Raw genomic sequence first — 20,960 nt, forward strand, 5'->3', positions numbered from 1 at the left:
AGGCGAACCGGGCGGTAACTCGTGCAGTCGGTTGGACGACTTTGCGGTGGACAGGGTGGTGCGAATCCGGCGGGACGGCCCTTCGATGGAGCCCGCTGCAGGGGGACGTTCGGTGGGTTGAGCCGCGCTCGCCGCGGAACCTTCGAGCGCCGCTACTCAGCAAGTAAACGAGAGGGAGCTGCGCCCGGCCTCGTAAGACGCCTCTTCTCCGGTGCGAGCGCCCCGACGCCGCTGGCCGCCGCCGCCGCCTTGCCGCTATCCCGCCGCGCGTTTGGGGCCGGAGGGCGACCCGTAGGACGGCCCGCCGACTACACGACCGTTTGGCAGAGCGAGTGCAAGGTTAGGCGAGCTGGGCGGTAACTCGGGTTAGTCTGGGGAGACTGGCGGTGGACAGGGGGGCGCGAATCCGGCCGGGCGGCCCCATCGATTAAGCATTGGTAGGGGGCCGAGGATGAGCCGTGCGAAGTGGCCTCGGAGGCGGTCCGTGGGGGACGACGGGGGGGGACGGGCGTCGGCCCTCCGGCCCGAGCAGAGAACGTTCGGTCACCCAGGCGGGAATCTGCGCCCCGGCCCGAGTCGGACTCGGTCGGTGCGGCCCGCTGAGGCCCTCAACTATTCCCGTACGCGGGGGTCGGGAGCTGCGGCGCTGCGCCGGCGACTTACCCGCGCGAGGCACGCACTGCGTGCGGCCAGGATGCGGAGTTGGATCGGCGCTGGTTGGGAACCCTCGGGGAACGAAGGCGGACGGTGGCCAGCCGGCGCCGACGAACCCGTCGGGGAGGGGGCTGGTGGCAGGCGCGATCGGCACTATTGCTGACTGCCGGGAGGGAAGCTGCGCCCCGGCCGAGTCAGACTCAGCCGTTGCGGCCCCCCCGAGCCCGCAGCGCGTAGCGCGGAAGCCATACGCCCCCCCGATGCGGAGCGACAGACGCCCCCGCGACCGCGGTTGGTCGGGAAGGCTTTTCGGATAGAGGTCGGACGGTGTGTGTGGACGGCTTCCCGTGGTGCCGCCGCTATCAAGCCGGAGGGTTTGAGAAACGTCATTCGCAGAAGGACCGGCGCGGCCGGCGGACGCTCGCACGCGCGGCGCCCGACACTCAGCCGCTCGCTCGGCCTCCGTGGATCGTGGCTAGGTGGGATGGATGCTTTTTCCGGGTCGTCTCGGTCTCGCCGCAGTACGGTCGCGCCGGGGCCTGCGGGGCGGCGCGGGGAGCGCCAACATTCGTAGTTGACACTTTGTTTCATTTTATCCGAGCGGGCGGGCGCCTCGAGAGGCGGACCGTCCGGGGCGACTCTCGGCCTTTGTTTAAGGAGCCGGCCGGGCATCACGCTCCTTCCTTGGATGGACAACATTCGTAGTTGACACTTTGTGTCATTTTATCCGAGCGGGCGGGCGCCGCGAGGCGGACCGTCCGGGGCGACTCTCGGCCTGTGTTTAAGGAGCCGGCCGGGCATCACGCTCCTTCCTTGGATGGACAACATTCGCAGTTGACACTTTGTGTCATTTTATCCGAGCAGACGGGCGCCGCGAGGCGGACCGTCCGGGGCGACTCTCGGCCTGTGTTTTCGGAGCCGGCCGGGCCTCACGCTCCCTCCTTGGATGGACAACATTCATAGTTGACACTTTGTGTCATTTTATCCGAGCGGGCGGGCGCCGCGAGGCGGACCGTCCGGGGCGACTCTCGGCCTGTGTTTAAGGAGCCGGCCGGGCATCACGCTCCTTCCTTGGATGGACAACATTCGCAGTTGACACTTTGTGTCATTTTATCCGAGCGGACGGGCGCCGCGAGGCGGACCGTCCGGGGCGACTCTCGGCCTGTGTTTAAGGAGCCGGCCGGGCATCACGCTCCTTCCTTGGATGGACAACATTCGTAGTTGACACTTTGTGTCATTTTATCCGAGCGGGCGGGCGCCGCGAGGCGGACCGTCCGGGGCGACTCTCGGCCTGTGTTTAAGGAGCCGGCCGGGCATCACGCTCCTTCCTTGGATGGACAACATTCGCAGTTGACACTTTGTGTCATTTTATCCGAGCGGACGGGCGCCGCGAGGCGGACCGTCCGGGGCGACTCTCGGCCTGTGTTTAAGGAGCCGGCCGGGCATCACGCTCCTTCCTTGGATGGACAACATTCGTAGTTGACACTTTGTGTCATTTTATCCGAGCGGGCGGGCGCCGCGAGGCGGACCGTCCGGGGCGACTCTCGGCCTGTGTTTAAGGAGCCGGCCGGGCATCACGCTCCTTCCTTGGATGGACAACATTCGCAGTTGACACTTTGTGTCATTTTATCCGAGCAGACGGGCGCCGCGAGGCGGACCGTCCGGGGCGACTCTCGGCCTGTGTTTAAGGAGCCGGCCGGGCATCACGCTCCTTCCTTGGATGGACAACATTCGTAGTTGACACTTTGTGTCATTTTATCCGAGCGGGCGGGCGCCGCGAGGCGGACCGTCCGGGGCGACTCTCGGCCTTTGTTTAAGGAGCCGGCCGGGCATCACGCTCCTTCCTTGGATGGACAACATTCGCAGTTGACACTTTGTGTCATTTTATCCGAGCGGGCGGGCGCCGCGAGGCGGACCGTCCGGGGCGACTCTCGGCCTGTGTTTAAGGAGCCGGCCGGGCATCACGCTCCTTCCTTGGATGGACAACATTCGCAGTTGACACTTTGTGTCATTTTATCCGAGCAGACGGGCGCCGCGAGGCGGACCGTCCGGGGCGACTCTCGGCCTGTGTTTAAGGAGCCGGCCGGGCATCACGCTCCTTCCTTGGATGGACAACATTCGTAGTTGACACTTTGTGTCATTTTATCCGAGCGGGCGGGCGCCGCGAGGCGGACCGTCCGGGGCGACTCTCGGCCTGTGTTTAAGGAGCCGGCCGGGCATCACGCTCCTTCCTTGGATGGACAACATTCGCAGTTGACACTTTGTGTCATTTTATCCGAGCAGACGGGCGCCGCGAGGCGGACCGTCCGGGGCGACTCTCGGCCTGTGTTTAAGGAGCCGGCCGGGCATCACGCTCCTTCCTTGGATGGACAACATTCGCAGTTGACACTTTGTGTCATTTTGTTCGGCCTGTGTTTAAGGAGGCGGCCGTCCTCCACTCGGTCCGTGTTTAAGGAGCAACACTCGCGCTCCGGTTCGGCCTGTGTTTAAGGAGGCGGCCGTCCTCCCCTTGGTCTGTGTTAAGGGCGACACTCGGTCCGTGTTTAAGGAGCCTGGCCCTCGCGCTCCGGTTCGGCCTGTATTTAGGGAGGCGGCCGTCCTCCGCTTGGTCTGTGTTAAGGGCGACACTCGGTCCGTGTTTAAGGAGCCTGGCCCTGACGCTCCTCTCCGGCCTGTGTTTAAGGAGGCGGCCGTCCTCCCCTTGGTCTGTGTTAAGGGCGACACTCGGTCCGTGTTTAAGGAGCCTGGCCCTCGCGCTCCGGTTCGGCCTGTATTTAGGGAGGCGGCCGTCCTCCGCTTGGTCTGTGTTAAGGGCGACACTCGGTCCGTGTTTAAGGAGCCTGGCCCTGACGCTCCTCTCCGGCCTGTGTTTAAGGAGGCGGCCGTCCTCCCCTTGGTCTGTGTTAAGGGCGACACTCGGTCCGTGTTTAAGGAGCGGCCCTCGCGCTCCGGTTCGGCCTGTATTTAGGGAGGCGGCCGTCCTCCGCTTGGTCTGTGTTAAGGGCGACACTCGGTCCGTGTTTAAGGAGCGGCCCTCGCGCTCCGGTTCGGCCTGTATTTAGGGAGGCGGCCGTCCTCCGCTTGGTCTGTGTTAAGGGCGACACTCGGTCCGTGTTTAAGGAGCCGGCCCTGACGCTCCTCTTCGGCCTGTGTTTAAGGAGGCGGCCGTCCTCCACTTCCTTCCATGCACCACCACATTCGCAGTTGACACTTTGCCATTTTTTCAGAGAGGTGACACTTAGTCGTTTTTTCGAAAGTTGACACTTAGTCGTTTTTTTCAAAAGTTGACACTTTGCCGTTTTTTCAGAGAGGTGACACTTTGTCGTTTTTTCGAAAGTTGACACTTAGCCGTTTTTTCGAAAGTTGACACTTAGCCGTTTTTTCGAAAGTTGACACTTAGTCACTTTTTCGCCACAGTGACACCTCCAGCGCGTGCCACGGCGCTTTTCAGGTCTTCTATCCGACCTTGTGCTGTCGAGGACGGCGTGTCCGACGCCGTGGGGAGACCAGCACCATCTCCTCCATACTCGTAAAGGAGGTGCTTTGGAAAACGGGGGGAAAGTCGATGAGTACACTGACTACTGGGACCATTTCATTGTACTCTGGCGCACCTGAAGACCAAAAAAGGTACTGCATCTTAGCCCGGGTACCTCACCCCCTGGTACCTCGAGGAGAACTTAGAAAAATTTCGACAAATTTTTGGTGAGCTCCAGGGAGAGAGGCTGATTTTTCGCTTTTTGAGGCCGACCGCCGAACCGGCGCGGGGCGGACTCACAAGCCCCGCAGAGCCGTGGGCACTTAGTCGTTTTTTCAGAGAGGCGACACTTAGTCGTTTTTTCGGAGGCGACACTTAGTCGTTTTTTCGAAAGTTGACACTTAGCCGTTTTTTCGAAAGTCGACACTTAGCCGTTTTTTTGGAAAGTTGACACTTAGTCGTTTTTTCGAAAGTTGACACTTAGTCGTTTTTTCGCCACAATTGGCTCTGAGCTCCAGGGGGAGAGGCTGGTTTTGCCTTATTTCAGGCCGGCTGGGGAACCGGCGCGGGTCGGATGCACGAGCCCGGCAGAGCCGTGGGCACTTAGAAAATTTTCGCCGATTAAGCTGGGACCTCCAGGCGGAGACCGGCATTCCTCGTCCTCGGGGTTCGACCCAGGAACCGGCGCTGGGCAGACGCCGTAGCCACGCAGAGCCGTGGGCACTTAGAAAATATTCGCCAAGTTGGCTCTGAGCTCCAGGCGGAGAGGCTGGTTTTGCCTTATTTCAGGCCGGCTGGGGAACCGGCGCGGGTCGGATGCACGAGCCCGCAGAGCCGTGGGCACTTTGCCATTTTCTCAGAGTCGACACTTAGTCGTTTTTTCAGAGAGGCGACACTCTGTCGTTTTTTCGAAAGTTGACACTTTGCCGTTTTTTCAGAGAGGCGACACTTAGCCGTTTTTTCGAAAGTTGACACTTAGCCGTTTTTTCGAAAGTCGACACTTAGCCGTTTTTTCAGAGATGTGACACTTTGCCGTTTTTTCGAAAGTCGACACTTAGCCGTTTTTTCAGAGATGTGACACTTAGAAACTTTTTGCCAAGTTGGCTGTGAGCTCCAGGAGGAGACCGTTATTTTTCGTCATTCGAGGCCGACTGCGGAACCGGCGCTGGGCGGACGCCAAAGCTCGGCAGGGCCGTGGGCACTTAGAAACTTTTTGCCAAGTTGGCTGTGAGCTCCAGGAGGAGACCGTTATTTTTCGTCATTCGAGGCCGACTGCGGAACCGGCGCTGAGCGGACGCCAAAGCTCGGCAGGGCCGTGGGCACTTAGAAACTTTTTGCCAAGTTGGCTGTGAGCTCCAGGAGGAGACCGTTATTTTTCGTCATTCGAGGCCGACTGCGGAACCGGCGCTGGGCGGACGCCAAAGCTCGGCAGGGCCGTGGGCACTTAGAAACTTTTTGCCAAGTTGGCTGTGAGCTCCAGGAGGAGACCGTTATTTTTCGTCATTCGAGGCCGACTGCGGAACCGGCGCTGGGCGGACGCCAAAGCTCAGCAGGGCCGTGGGCACTTAGAAACTTTTTGCCAAGTTGGCTGTGAGCTCCAGGAGGAGACCGTTATTTTTCGTCATTCGAGGCCGACTGCGGAACCGGCGCTGGGCGGACGCCAAAGCTCAGCAGGGCCGTGGGCACTTAGAAACTTTTTGCCAAGTTGGCTGTGAGCTCCAGGAGGAGACCGTTATTTTTCGTCATTCTAGGCCGGCTGCAGAACCGGCGCGGCTCGGATGCACGAGCCCGCAGAGCCGTGGGCACTTTGCCACTTTTTCGCCACAATTGGCTGTGAGCTCCAGGAGGAGACCGTTATTTTTCGTCATTCTAGGCCGGTTGCAGAACCGGCGCGGCTCGGATGCACGAGCCCGCAGAGCCGTGGGCACTTAGAAAATTTTCAGAGAGGCGACACTTTGCCATTTTTTCAGAGAGGTGACACTTAGTCGTTTTTTCGAAAGTTGACACTTAGCCGTTTTTTCGAAAGTTGACACTTAGTCGTTTTTTCGAAAGTTGACACTTAGTCGTTTTTTCGCCACAGTGCCCACCTCCAGCGCGTGCCACGGCGCTTTCCAGGTCTTCTATCCGACCTTGTGCTGTCGAGGACGGCGTGTCCGACGCCGTGGGGAGACCAGCACCATCTCCTCCATACTCGTAAAGGAGGTGCTTTGGAAAACGGGGGGAAAGTCGATGAGTACACTGACTACTGGGACCATTTCATTGTACTCTGGCGCACCTGAAGACCAAAAAAGGTACTGCATCTTAGCCCGGGTACCTCACCCCCTGGTACCTCGAGGAGAACTTAGAAAAATTTCGACAAATTTTTGGTGAGCTCCAGGGAGAGAGGCTGATTTTTCGCTTTTTGAGGCCGACTGCCGAACCGGCGCGGGGCGGACTCACAAGCCCCGCAGAGCCGTGGGCACTTAGTCGTTTTTTCAGAGAGGCGACACTTAGTCGTTTTTTCAGAGGCGACACTTAGTCGTTTTTTCGAAAGTTGACACTTAGCCGTTTTTTCGAAAGTTGACACTTAGCCGTTTTTTCGAAAGTCGACACTTAGCCGTTTTTTCGAAAGTTGACACTTAGTCGTTTTTTCGCCGATTTTGCTGGGACCTCCAGGCGAGGACCGGCGTTTTTCGTCTTCCGGGTCCGACCCGGGAACCAGCGCCGAGCGGACACATTCGCTCGCAAGTGCCGTTGGCACTTAGAAAATTTTTCGTTTGTCATGAGCTCCGGGCGAGGACCGGCGTTTTTCGTCTTCCGGGTTCGACCCGGGAACCAGCGCCGAGCGGACACATTCGCTCGCAAGTGCCGTTGGCACTTAGAAAATTTTTCGTTTGTCATGAGCTCCGGGCGAGGACCGGCGTTTTTCGTCTTCCGGGTTCGACCCGGGAACCAGCGCCGAGCGGACACATTCGCTCGCAAGTGCCGTTGGCACTTGGAAAATTTTTCGTTTGTCATGAGCTCCGGGCGGAGACCGGCGTTTTTCGTCTTCCGGGTTCGACCCGGGAACCAGCGCCGAGCGGACACATTCGCTCGCAAGTGCCGTTGGCACTTAGAAAATTTTTCGTTTGTCATGAGCTCCGGGCGAGGACCGGCGTTTTTCGTCTTCCGGGTTCGACCCGGGAACCAGCGCCGAGCGGACACATTCGCTCGCAAGTGCCGTTGGCACTTAGAAAATTTTTCGTTTGTCATGAGCTCCGGGCGGAGACCGGCGTTTTTCGTCTTCCGGGTTCGACCCGGGAACCAGCGCCGAGCGGACACATTCGCTCGCAAGTGCCGTTGGCACTTAGAAAATTTTTCGTTTGTCATGAGCTCCGGGCGGAGACCGGCGTTTTTCGTCTTCCGGGTTCGACCCGGGAACCAGCGCCGAGCGGACACATTCGCTCGCAAGTGCCGTTGGCACTTAGAAAATTTTTCGTTTGTCATGAGCTCCGGGCGGAGACCGGCATTTTTCGTCATTCGAGGCCGACGGGGGAACCAGCCGGAGCGGACACGTTTGCTCGGAAGAGCCGTTGGCACTTAGAAAAAATTCCGTGTCTCGTGAGCTCCAGGGGGGACAGGCTGGTTTTATTCATCCGTAGCCGACATGGGAACCAGCGCGGAGCGGATTGGTGTTGCGCTGGCATATACCTCATCTCTCTCAGGAGTCCCCCCCTTATACGTGCCGATTGTGTTTTGGAAAACGGGGGGTAACTGGATGAGTACACTGACTAGGGGGACCAGTACACTAGCGAGTGGGACCAGTACACTGACTAGTGGGACCAACACACTATGAGCGCCTGGTACCTAAAATGGAAGTATAGAGGCCGACTTTCGGGCAAGATCACGCCGTGTTAGGCTTCCAGGACCTCGGCTAAGCAATTTTAACGGGTCGCCCGGTTCTTTTTTGATCCAGCCCGGTTCTTTTTTTATCCAGCCCGGTTCTTTTTACACTTCCAGCTGGAGCTCGGGAGCGGCTTTTTGCACAAGATCACGCCGTGTTAGGCTTCCAGGACCTCGGCTAAGCAATTTTAACGGGCCGCCCGGTTCTTTTTTGATCCAGCCCGGTTCTTTTTTTTATCCAGCCTGGTTCTTTTTACACTTCCAGCTGGAGCTCGGGAGCGGCTTTTTGCACAAGATCACGCCGGGTTAGGCTTCCAGGACCTCGGCTAAGCAATTTTAACGGGTCGCCCGGTTCTTTTTTTTTATCCAGCCCGGTTCTTTTTTTTATCCAGCCCGGTTCTTTTTACACTTCCAGCTGGAGCTCGGGAGCGGCTTTTTGCACAAGATCACGCCGTGTTAGGCTTCCAGGACCTCGGCTAAGCAATTTTAACGGGTCGCCCGGTTCTTTTTTGATCCAGCCCGGTTCTTTTTTTATCCAGCCCGGTTCTTTTTACACTTCCAGCTGGAGCTCGGGAGCGGCTTTTTGCACAAGATCACGCCGTGTTAGGCTTCCAGGACCTCGGCTAAGCAATTTTAACGGGTCGCCCGGTTCTTTTTTGATCCAGCCCGGTTCTTTTTTTTATCCAGCCCGGTTCTTTTTACACTTCCAGCTGGAGCTCGGGAGCGGCTTTTTGCACAAGATCACGCCGGGTTAGGCTTCCAGGACCTCGGCTAAGCAATTTTAACGGGCCGCCCGGTTCTTTTTTTTATCCAGCCCGGTTCTTTTTACACTTCCAGCTGGAGCTCGGGAGCGGCTTTTTGCACAAGATCACGCCGGGTTAGGCTTCCAGGACCTCGGCTAAGCAATTTTAACGGGTCGCCCGGTTCTTTTTTGATCCAGCCCGGTTCTTTTTTTATCCAGCCCGGTTCTTTTTACACTTCCAGCTGGAGCTCGGGAGCGGCTTTTTGCACAAGATCACGCCGTGTTAGGCTTCCAGGACCTCGGCTAAGCAATTTTAACGGGTCGCCCGGTTCTTTTTTGATCCAGCCCGGTTCTTTTTTTTATCCAGCCCGGTTCTTTTCACACTTCCAGCTGGAGCTCGGCAGCGGCTATTTGCACAAGATCACGCCGGGTTAGGCTTCCAGGACCTCGGCTAAGCAATTTTAACGGGTCGCCCGGTTCTTTTTTGATCCAGCCCGGTTCTTTTTTTTTATCCAGCCCGGTTCTTTTTACACTTCCAGCTGGAGCTCGGGAGCGGCTTTTTGCACAAGATCACGCCGGGTTAGGCTTCCAGGACCTCGGCTAAGCAATTTTAACGGGCCGCCCGGTTCTTTTTTTTATCCAGCCCGGTTCTTTTTACACTTCCAGCTGGAGCTCGGGAGCGGCTTTTTGCACAAGATCACGCCGGGTTAGGCTTCCAGGACCTCGGCTAAGCAATTTTAACGGGTCGCCCGGTTCTTTTTTGATCCAGCCCGGTTCTTTTTTTATCCAGCCCGGTTCTTTTTACACTTCCAGCTGGAGCTCGGGAGCGGCTTTTTGCACAAGATCACGCCGTGTTAGGCTTCCAGGACCTCGGCTAAGCAATTTTAACGGGTCGCCCGGTTCTTTTTTGATCCAGCCCGGTTCTTTTTTTTATCCAGCCCGGTTCTTTTTACACTTCCAGCTGGAGCTCGGGAGCGGCTTTTTGCACAAGATCACGCCGGGTTAGGCTTCCAGGACCTCGGCTAAGCAATTTTAACGGGCCGCCCGGTTCTTTTTTTTATCCAGCCCGGTTCTTTTTACACTTCCAGCTGGAGCTCGGGAGCGGCTTTTTGCACAAGATCACGCCGGGTTAGGCTTCCAGGACCTCGGCTAAGCAATTTTAACGGGTCGCCCGGTTCTTTTTTGATCCAGCCCGGTTCTTTTTTTATCCAGCCCGGTTCTTTTTACACTTCCAGCTGGAGCTCGGGAGCGGCTTTTTGCACAAGATCACGCCGTGTTAGGCTTCCAGGACCTCGGCTAAGCAATTTTAACGGGTCGCCCGGTTCTTTTTTGATCCAGCCCGGTTCTTTTTTTTATCCAGCCCGGTTCTTTTCACACTTCCAGCTGGAGCTCGGCAGCGGCTATTTGCACAAGATCACGCCGGGTTAGGCTTCCAGGACCTCGGCTAAGCAATTTTAACGGGTCGCCCGGTTCTTTTTTGATCCAGCCCGGTTCTTTTTTTTTATCCAGCCCGGTTCTTTTTACACTTCCAGCTGGAGCTCGGGAGCGGCTTTTTGCACAAGATCACGCCGGGTTAGGCTTCCAGGACCTCGGCTAAGCAATTTTAACGGGCCGCCCGGTTCTTTTTTTTATCCAGCCCGGTTCTTTTTACACTTCCAGCTGGAGCTCGGGAGCGGCTTTTTGCACAAGATCACGCCGGGTTAGGCTTCCAGGACCTCGGCTAAGCAATTTTAACGGGTCGCCCGGTTCTTTTTTTGATCCAGCCCGGTTCTTTTTTTATCCAGCCCGGTTCTTTTTACACTTCCAGCTGGAGCTCGGGAGCGGCTTTTTGCACAAGATCACGCCGTGTTAGGCTTCCAGGACCTCGGCTAAGCAATTTTAACGGGTCGCCCGGTTCTTTTTTGATCCAGCCCGGTTCTTTTTTTTATCCAGCCCGGTTCTTTTCACACTTCCAGCTGGAGCTCGGCAGCGGCTATTTGCACAAGATCACGCCGGGTTAGGCTTCCAGGACCTCGGCTAAGCAATTTTAACGGGCCGCCCGGTTCTTTTTTTTATCCAGCCCGGTTCTTTTTACACTTCCAGCTGGAGCTCGGGAGCGGCTTTTTGCACAAGATCACGCCGTGTTAGGCTTCCAGGACCTCGGCTAAGCAATTTTAACGGGCCGCCCGGTTCTTTTTTTTATCCAGCCCGGTTCTTTTTTTATCCAGCCCGGTTCTTTTTACACTTCCAGCTGGAGCTCGGGAGCGGCTTTTTGCACAAGATCACGCCGTGTTAGGCTTCCAGGACCTCGGCTAAGCAATTTTAACGGGTCGCCCGGTTCTTTTTTGATCCAGCCCGGTTCTTTTTTTTTATCCAGCCCGGTTCTTTTCACACTTCCAGCTGGAGCTCGGCAGCGGCTATTTGCACAAGATCACGCCGGGTTAGGCTTCCAGGACCTCGGCTAAGCAATTTTAACGGGCCGCCCGGTTCTTTTTTTTATCCAGCCCGGTTCTTTTTACACTTCCAGCTGGAGCTCGGGAGCGGCTTTTTGCACAAGATCACGCCGTGTTAGGCTTCCAGGACCTCGGCTAAGCAATTTTAACGGGCCGCCCGGTTCTTTTTTTTATCCAGCCCGGTTCTTTTTACACTTCCAGCTGGAGCTCGGGAGCGGCTTTTTGCACAAGATCACGCCGTGTTTGGCTTCCAGGACCTCGGCTAAGCAATTTTAACGGGCCGCTCTGGAGGTATGGAGCTATGGAGCCCTGGAGCTCTGGAGGTATGGAGCTATGGTGCTATGGAGCTCTGAAGCCATGGAGCTCTGGTGCTATGGAGCTATGGAGCTCTGGTGCTATGGAGCTATGGAGCTATGGAGCTCTGGAAGTATGGAGCTCTGGTGCTATGGAGCTATGGAGCTCTGGTGCTATGGAGCTATGGAGCTCTGGTGCTATGGAGCTATGGAGCTCTGGTGCTATGGAGCTCTGGTGCTATGGAGCTCTGGTGCTATGGAGCTATGGAGCTCTGGTGCTATGGAGCTATGGAGCTCTGGAGGTATGGAGCTCTGGAGGTATGGAGCTCTGGAGGTATGGAGCTATGGAGCCCTGGAGCTCTGGAGGTATGGAGCTATGGTGCTATGGAGCTCTGAAGCCATGGAGCTCTGGTGCTATGGAGCTCTGGAGCTCTGGAGGTATGGAGCTCTGGAGGTATGGAGCTATGGAGCCCTGGAGCTCTGGAGGTATGGAGCTATGGTGCTATGGAGCTCTGAAGCCATGGAGCTCTGGTGCTATGGAGCTCTGGAGCTCTGGAGGTATGGAGCTCTGGAGGTATGGAGCTCTGGAGGTATGGAGCTATGGAGCCCTGGAGCTCTGGAGGTATGGAGCTATGGTGCTATGGAGCTCTGAAGCCATGGAGCTCTGGTGCTATGGAGCTCTGGAGGTATGGAGCTCTGGAGGTATGGAGCTCTGGAGGTATGGAGCTATGGAGCCCTGGAGCTCTGGAGGTATGGAGCTATGGTGCTATGGAGCTCTGAAGCCATGGAGCTCTGGTGCTATGGAGCTCTGGAGCTCTGGAGGTATGGAGCTCTGGAGGTATGGAGCTCTGGAGGTATGGAGCTATGGAGCCCTGGAGCTCTGGAGGTATGGAGCTATGGTGCTATGGAGCTCTGAAGCCATGGAGCTCTGGTGCTATGGAGCTCTGGAGGTATGGAGCTCTGGAGGTATGGAGCTCTGGAGGTATGGAGCTATGGAGCCCTGGAGCTCTGGAGGTATGGAGCTATGGTGCTATGGAGCTCTGAAGCCATGGAGCTCTGGTGCTATGGAGCTATGGAGCTCTGGTGCTATGGAGCTATGGAGGTATGGAGCCACCAGCCAGCACCCTCCGTGGCTGGATCAATGGAAGTGTTTTAGGTACCAGGCAGCCAAAGGGCCGAGGCCTCACGCTCGACCACGCCGGCGCAGAGTTCCAGCCGCTCGGATAAGCTCTGTCACTCACCCGCTGCGCAGCCACCGGTAACGGGGAAATGTCGCCGCCTTGTGGACACGCCGTTGTAAATGAATGGGCTTTCGCACTTAGTGCAATTTTCGCCAACTCTCTGACTTAGAGCTATGGAAGTATGGAGCTATGGAGCCACCAGCCACCCAGGCTGGAGCTCTGGAGCTCTGGAGGTATGGAGCTCTGGTGCTATGGAAGTATGGAGCTCTGGTGCTATGGAAGTATGGAGCTATGGAGGTATGGAAGTATGGAGCTATGGAAGTATGGAGCTATGGAGCTCTGGAAGTATGGAGCTATGGAGCTCTGGAGGTATGGAGCCCTGGAGCTATGGAGCCCTGGAGCTATGGAAGTATGGAGCTCTGGTGCTATGGAGCTATGGAGCTCTGGTGCTATGGAGCTATGGAGCTATGGAGCTCTGGAGCTATGGAGCTCTGGAGGTATGGAGCTATGGAGCTATGGAGCTCTGGAGGTATGGAGCTATGGAGCTATGGAAGTATGGAGCTCTGGTGCTATGGAGCTATGGAGCTCTGGTGCTATGGAGCTATGGAGCTCTGGTGCTATGGAGCTATGGAGCTATGGAGCTCTGGAAGTATGGAGCTCTGGTGCTATGGAGCTATGGAGCTCTGGTGCTATGGAGCTATGGAGCTCTGGTGCTATGGAGCTCTGGTGCTATGGAGATCTGGTGCTATGGAGCTATGGAGCTCTGGTGCTATGGAGCTATGGAGCTCTGGAGGTATGGAGCTCTGGAGGTATGGAGCTCTGGAGGTATGGAGCTATGGAGCCCTGGAGCTCTGGAGGTATGGAGCTATGGTGCTATGGAGCTCTGAAGCCATGGAGCTCTGGTGCTATGGAGCTCTGGAGCTCTGGAGGTATGGAGCTCTGGAGGTATGGAGCTATGGAGCCCTGGAGCTCTGGAGGTATGGAGCTATGGTGCTATGGAGCTCTGAAGCCATGGAGCTCTGGTGCTATGGAGCTCTGGAGCTCTGGAGGTATGGAGCTCTGGAGGTATGGAGCTCTGGAGGTATGGAGCTATGGAGCCCTGGAGCTCTGGAGGTATGGAGCTATGGTGCTATGGAGCTCTGAAGCCATGGAGCTCTGGTGCTATGGAGCTCTGGAGGTATGGAGCTCTGGAGGTATGGAGCTCTGGAGGTATGGAGCTATGGAGCCCTGGAGCTCTGGAGGTATGGAGCTATGGTGCTATGGAGCTCTGAAGCCATGGAGCTCTGGTGCTATGGAGCTATGGAGCTCTGGTGCTATGGAGCTATGGAGGTATGGAGCCACCAGCCAGCACCCTCCGTGGCTGGATCAATGGAAGTGTTTTAGGTACCAGGCAGCCAAAGGGCCGAGGCCTCACGCTCGACCACGCCGGCGCAGAGTTCCAGCCGCTCGGATAAGCTCTGTCACTCACCCGCCGCGCAGCCACCGGTAACGGGGAAATGTCGCCGCCTTGTGGACACGCCGTTGTAAATGAATGGGCTTTCGCACTTAGTGCAATTTTCGCCAACTCTCTGACTTAGAGCTATGGAAGTATGGAGCTATGGAGCCACCAGCCACCCAGGCTGGAGCTCTGGAGCTCTGGAGGTATGGAGCTCTGGTGCTATGGAAGTATGGAGCTCTGGTGCTATGGAAGTATGGAGCTATGGAGGTATGGAAGTATGGAGCTATGGAAGTATGGAGCTATGGAGCTCTGGAAGTATGGAGCTATGGAGCTCTGGAGGTATGGAGCCCTGGAGCTATGGAGCCCTGGAGCTATGGAAGTATGGAGCTCTGGTGCTATGGAGTTATGGAGCTCTGGTGCTATGGAGCTATGGAGCTATGGAGCTCTGGAGCTATGGAGCTCTGGAGGTATGGAGCTATGGAGCTATGGAGCTCTGGAGGTATGGAGCTATGGAGCTATGGAAGTATGGAGCTCTGGTGCTATGGAGCTATGGAGCTCTGGTGCTATGGAGCTATGGAGCTCTGGTGCTATGGAGCTATGGAGCTATGGAGCTATGGAGCTCTGGAAGTATGGAGCTCTGGTGCTATGGAGCTATGGAGCTCTGGTGCTATGGAGCTATGGAGCTCTGGTGCTATGGAGCTCTGGTGCTATGGAGCTCTGGTGCTATGGAGCTATGGAGCTCTGGTGCTATGGAGCTCTGGAGGTATGGAGCTCTGGAGGTATGGAGCTCTGGAGGTATTGAGCTATGGAGCCCTGGAGCTCTGGAGGTATGGAGCTATGGTGCTATGGAGCTCTGAAGCCATGGAGCTCTGGTGCTATGGAGCTATGGAGCTCTGGTGCTATGGAGCTATGGAGCTATGGAGCTCTGGAAGTATGGAGCTCTGGTGCTATGGAGCTATGGAGCTCTGGTGCTATGGAGCTATGGAGCTCTGGTGCTATGGAGCTATGGAGCTCTGGTGCTATGGAGCTCTGGTGCTATGGAGCTCTGGTGCTATGGAGCTATGGAGCTCTGGTGCTATGGAGCTATGGAGCTCTGGAGGTATGGAGCTCTGGAGGTATGGAGCTCTGGAGGTATGGAGCTATGGAGCCCTGGAGCTCTGGAGGTATGGAGCTATGGTGCTATGGAGCTCTGAAGCCATGGAGCTCTGGTGCTATGGAGCTCTGGAGCTCTGGAGGTATGGAGCTCTGGAGGTATGGAGCTATGGAGCCCTGGAGCTCTGGAGGTATGGAGCTATGGTGCTATGGAGCTCTGAAGCCATGGAGCTCTGGTGCTATGGAGCTCTGGAGCTCTGGAGGTATGGAGCTCTGGAGGTATGGAGCTCTGGAGGTATGGAGCTATGGAGCCCTGGAGCTCTGGAGGTATGGAGCTATGGTGCTATGGAGCTCTGAAGCCATGGAGCTCTGGTGCTATGGAGCTCTGGAGGTATGGAGCTCTGGAGGTATGGAGCTCTGGAGGTATGGAGCTATGGAGCCCTGGAGCTCTGGAGGTATGGAGCTATGGTGCTATGGAGCTCTGAAGCCATGGAGCTCTGGTGCTATGGAGCTCTGGAGGTATGGAGCTCTGGAGGTATGGAGCTCTGGAGGTATGGAGCTATGGAGCCCTGGAGCTCTGGAGGTATGGAGCTATGGTGCTATGGAGCTCTGAAGCCATGGAGCTCTGGTGCTATGGAGCTATGGAGCTCTGGTGCTATGGAGCTATGGAGGTATGGAGCCACCAGCCAGCACCCTCCGTGGCTGGATCAATGGAAGTGTTTTAGGTACCAGGCAGCCAAAGGGCCGAGGCCTCACGCTCGACCACGCCGGCGCAGAGTTCCAGCCGCTCGGATAAGCTCTGTCACTCACCCGCCGCGCAGCCACCGGTAACGGGGAAATGTCGCCGCCTTGTGGACACGCCGTTGTAAATGAATGGGCTTTCGCACTTAGTGCAATTTTCGCCAACTCTCTGACTTAGAGCTATGGAAGTATGGAGCTATGGAGCCACCAGCCACCCAGGCTGGAGCTCTGGAGCTCTGGAGGTATGGAGCTCTGGTGCTATGGAAGTATGGAGCTCTGGTGCTATGGAAGTATGGAGCTATGGAGGTATGGAAGTATGGAGCTATGGAAGTATGGAGCTATGGAGCTCTGGAAGTATGGAGCTATGGAGCTCTGGAGGTATGGAGCCCTGGAGCTATGGAGCCCTGGAGCTATGGAAGTATGGAGCTCTGGTGCTATGGAGCTATGGAGCTCTGGTGCTATGGAGCTATGGAGCTATGGAGCTCTGGAGCTATGGAGCTCTGGAGGTATGGAGCTATGGAGCTATGGAGCTCTGGAGGTATGGAGCTATGGAGCTATGGAAGTATGGAGCTCTGGTGCTATGGAGCTATGGAGCTCTGGTGCTATGGAGCTATGGAGCTCTGGTGCTATGGAGCTATGGAGCTATGGAGCTCTGGAAGTATGGAGCTCTGGTGCTATGGAGCTATGGAGCTCTGGTGCTATGGAGCTATGGAGCTCTGGTGCTATGGAGCTCTGGTGCTATGGAGCTCTGGTGCTATGGAGCTATGGAGCTCTGGTGCTATGGAGCTCTGGAGGTATGGAGCTCTGGAGGTATGGAGCTCTGGAGGTATGGAGCTATGGAGCCCTGGAGCTCTGGAGGTATGGAGCTATGGTGCTATGGAGCTCTGAAGCCATGGAGCTCTGGTGCTATGGAGCTATGGAGCTCTGGTGCTATGGAGCTATGGAGCTATGGAGCTCTGGAAGTATGGAGCTCTGGTGCTATGGAGCTATGGAGCTCTGGTGCTATGGAGCTATGGAGCTCTGGTGCTATGGAGCTATGGAGCTCTGGTGCTATGGAGCTCTGGTGCTATGGAGCTCTGGTGCTATGGAGCTATGGAGCTCTGGTGCTATGGAGCTATGGAGCTCTGGAGGTATGGAGCTCTGGAGGTATGGAGCTCTGGAGGTATGGAGCTATGGAGCCCTGGAGCTCTGGAGGTATGGAGCTATGGTGCTATGGAGCTCTGAAGCCATGGAGCTCTGGTGCTATGGAGCTCTGGAGCTCTGGAGGTATGGAGCTCTGGAGGTATGGAGCTATGGAGCCCTGGAGCTCTGGAGGTATGGAGCTATGGTGCTATGGAGCTCTGAAGCCATGGAGCTCTGGTGCTATGGAGCTCTGGAGCTCTGGAGGTATGGAGCTCTGGAGGTATGGAGCTCTGGAGGTATGGAGCTATGGAGCCCTGGAGCTCTGGAGGTATGGAGCTATGGTGCTATGGAGCTCTGAAGCCATGGAGCTCTGGTGCTATGGAGCTCTGGAGGTATGGAGCTCTGGAGGTATGGAGCTCTGGAGGTATGGAGCTATGGAGCCCTGGAGCTCTGGAGGTATGGAGCTATGGTGCTATGGAGCTCTGAAGCCATGGAGCTCTGGTGCTATGGAGCTCTGGAGGTATGGAGCTCTGGAGGTATGGAGCTCTGGAGGTATGGAGCTATGGAGCCCTGGAGCTCTGGAGGTATGGAGCTATGGTGCTATGGAGCTCTGAAGCCATGGAGCTCTGGTGCTATGGAGCTCTGGAGGTATGGAGCTCTGGAGGTATGGAGCTCTGGAGGTATGGAGCTATGGAGCCCTGGAGCTCTGGAGGTATGGAGCTATGGTGCTATGGAGCTCTGAAGCCATGGAGCTCTGGTGCTATGGAGCTATGGAGCTCTGGTGCTATGGAGCTATGGAGGTATGGAGCCACCAGCCAGCACCCTCCGTGGCTGGATCAATGGAAGTGTTTTAGGTACCAGGCAGCCAAAGGGCCGAGGCCTCACGCTCGACCACGCCGGCGCAGAGTTCCAGCCGCTCGGATAAGCTCTGTGACTCACCCGCCGCGCAGCCACCGGTAACGGGGAAATGTCGCCGCCTTGTGGACACGCCGTTGTAAATGAATGGGCTTTCGCACTTAGTGCAATTTTCGCCAACTCTCTGACTTAGAGCTATGGAAGTATGGAGCTATGGAGCCACCAGCCACCCAGGCTGGAGCTCTGGAGCTCTGGAGGTATGGAGCTCTGGTGCTATGGAAGTATGGAGCTCTGGTGCTATGGAAGTATGGAGCTATGGAGGTATGGAAGTATGGAGCTATGGAAGTATGGAGCTATGGAGCTCTGGAAGTATGGAGCTATGGAGCTCTGGAGGTATGGAGCCCTGGAGCTATGGAGCCCTGGAGCTATGGAAGTATGGAGCTCTGGTGCTATGGAGCTATGGAGCTCTGGTGCTATGGAGCTATGGAGCTATGGAGCTCTGGAGCTATGGAGCTCTGGAGGTATGGAGCTATGGAGCTATGGAGCTCTGGAGGTATGGAGCTATGGAGCTATGGAAGTATGGAGCTCTGGTGCTATGGAGCTATGGAGCTCTGGTGCTATGGAGCTATGGAGCTCTGGTGCTATGGAGCTATGGAGCTATGGAGCTCTGGAAGTATGGAGCTCTGGTGCTATGGAGCTATGGAGCTCTGGTGCTATGGAGCTATGGAGCTCTGGTGCTATGGAGCTCTGGTGCTATGGAGCTCTGGTGCTATGGAGCTATGGAGCTCTGGTGCTATGGAGCTCTGGAGGTATGGAGCTCTGGAGGTATGGAGCTCTGGAGGTATGGAGCTATGGAGCCCTGGAGCTCTGGAGGTATGGAGCTATGGTGCTATGGAGCTCTGAAGCCATGGAGCTCTGGTGCTATGGAGCTATGGAGCTCTGGTGCTATGGAGCTATGGAGCTATGGAGCTCTGGAAGTATGGAGCTCTGGTGCTATGGAGCTATGGAGCTCTGGTGCTATGGAGCTATGGAGCTCTGGTGCTATGGAGCTATGGAGCTCTGGTGCTATGGAGCTCTGGTGCTATGGAGCTCTGGTGCTACGGAGCTATGGAGCTCTGGTGCTATGGAGCTATGGAGCTCTGGAGGTATGGAGCTCTGGAGGTATGGAGCTCTGGAGGTATGGAGCTATGGAGCCCTGGAGCTCTGGAGGTATGGAGCTATGGTGCTATGGAGCTCTGAAGCCATGGAGCTCTGGTGCTATGGAGCTCTGGAGCTCTGGAGGTATGGAGCTCTGGAGGTATGGAGCTATGGAGCCCTGGAGCTCTGGAGGTATGGAGCTATGGTGCTATGGAGCTCTGAAGCCATGGAGCTCTGGTGCTATGGAGCTCTGGAGCTCTGGAGGTATGGAGCTCTGGAGGTATGGAGCTCTGGAGGTATGGAGCTATGGAGCCCTGGAGCTCTGGAGGTATGGAGCTATGGTGCTATGGAGCTCTGAAGCCATGGAGCTCTGGTGCTATGGAGCTCTGGAGGTATGGAGCTCTGGAGGTATGGAGCTCTGGAGGTATGGAGCTATGGAGCCCTGGAGCTCTGGAGGTATGGAGCTATGGTGCTATGGAGCTCTGAAGCCATGGAGCTCTGGTGCTATGGAGCTCTGGAGGTATGGAGCTCTGGAGGTATGGAGCTCTGGAGGTATGGAGCTATGGAGCCCTGGAGCTCTGGAGGTATGGAGCTATGGTGCTATGGAGCTCTGAAGCCATGGAGCTCTGGTGCTATGGAGCTATGGAGCTCTGGTGCTATGGAGCTATGGAGGTATGGAGCCACCAGCCAGCACCCTCCGTGGCTGGATCAATGGAAGTGTTTTAGGTACCAGGCAGCCAAAGGGCCGAGGCCTCACGCTCGACCACGCCGGCGCAGAGTTCCAGCCGCTCGGATAAGCTCTGTCACTCACCCGCCGCGCAGCCACCGGTAACGGGGAAATGTCGCCGCCTGGCGGACACGCCGTTGTAAATGAATGGGCTTTCGCACTTAGTGCAATTTTCGCCAACTCTCTGACTTAGAGCTATGGAAGTATGGAGCTATGGAGCCACCAGCCACCCAGGCTGGAGCTATGGAGCTCTGGAGGTATGGAGCTCAGGTGCTATGGAAGTATGGAGCTATGGAGCTATGGAAGTATGGAGCTATGGAGCTATGGAGCTCTGGAAGTATGGAGCTATGGAGCTCTGGAGGTATGGAGCTATGGAGCCCTGGAGCTATGGAGCTCTGGTGCTATGGAGGTATGGAGCTCTGGAGGTATGGAGCTCTGGAGGTATGGAGCTATGGAGCTATGGAGCCCTGGAGCTATGGAGCTATGGAGCCCTGGAGCTATGGAGCTATGGAGCCCTGGAGCTATGGAGCTATGGAGCTCTGGTGCTATGGAGCTATGGAGCTCTGGTGCTATGGAGCTATGGAGCTCTGGTGCTATGGAGCTATGGAGCTCTGGTGCTATGGAGCTATGGAGCTCTGGAAGTATGGAGCTATGGAGCTCTGGAGGTATGGAGCTATGGAGCCCTGGAGCTATGGAGCCCTGGAGCTATGGAAGTATGGAGCTCTGGTGCTATGGAGCTATGGAGCTCTGGTGCTATGGAGCTATGGAGCTCTGGAGCTATGGAGCTCTGGAGGTATGGAGCTATGGAGCTATGGAGCTCTGGAGGTATGGAGCTATGGAGCTATGGAAGTATGGAGCTCTGGTGCTATGGAGCTATGGAGCTCTGGTGCTATGGAGCTATGGAGCTCTGGTGCTATGGAGCTATGGAGCTATGGAGCTCTGGAAGTATGGAGCTCTGGTGCTATGGAGCTATGGAGCTCTGGTGCTATGGAGCTATGGAGCTCTGGTGCTATGGAGCTATGGAGCTCTGGTGCTATGGAGCTCTGGTGCTATGGAGCTCTGGTGCTATGGAGCTATGGAGCTCTGGTGCTATGGAGCTATGGAGCTCTGGAGGTATGGAGCTCTGGAGGTATGGAGCTCTGGAGGTATGGAGCTTTGGAGCCCTGGAGCTCTGGAGGTATGGAGCTATGGTGCTATGGAGCTCTGAAGC

This window comes from Syngnathus leptorhynchus, unplaced genomic scaffold, assembly GCF_054491065.1.
Source record: "Syngnathus leptorhynchus isolate UIUO unplaced genomic scaffold, UIUO_Slep HiC_scaffold_37, whole genome shotgun sequence".
Taxonomy (NCBI): Eukaryota; Metazoa; Chordata; class Actinopteri; order Syngnathiformes; family Syngnathidae; genus Syngnathus; species Syngnathus leptorhynchus.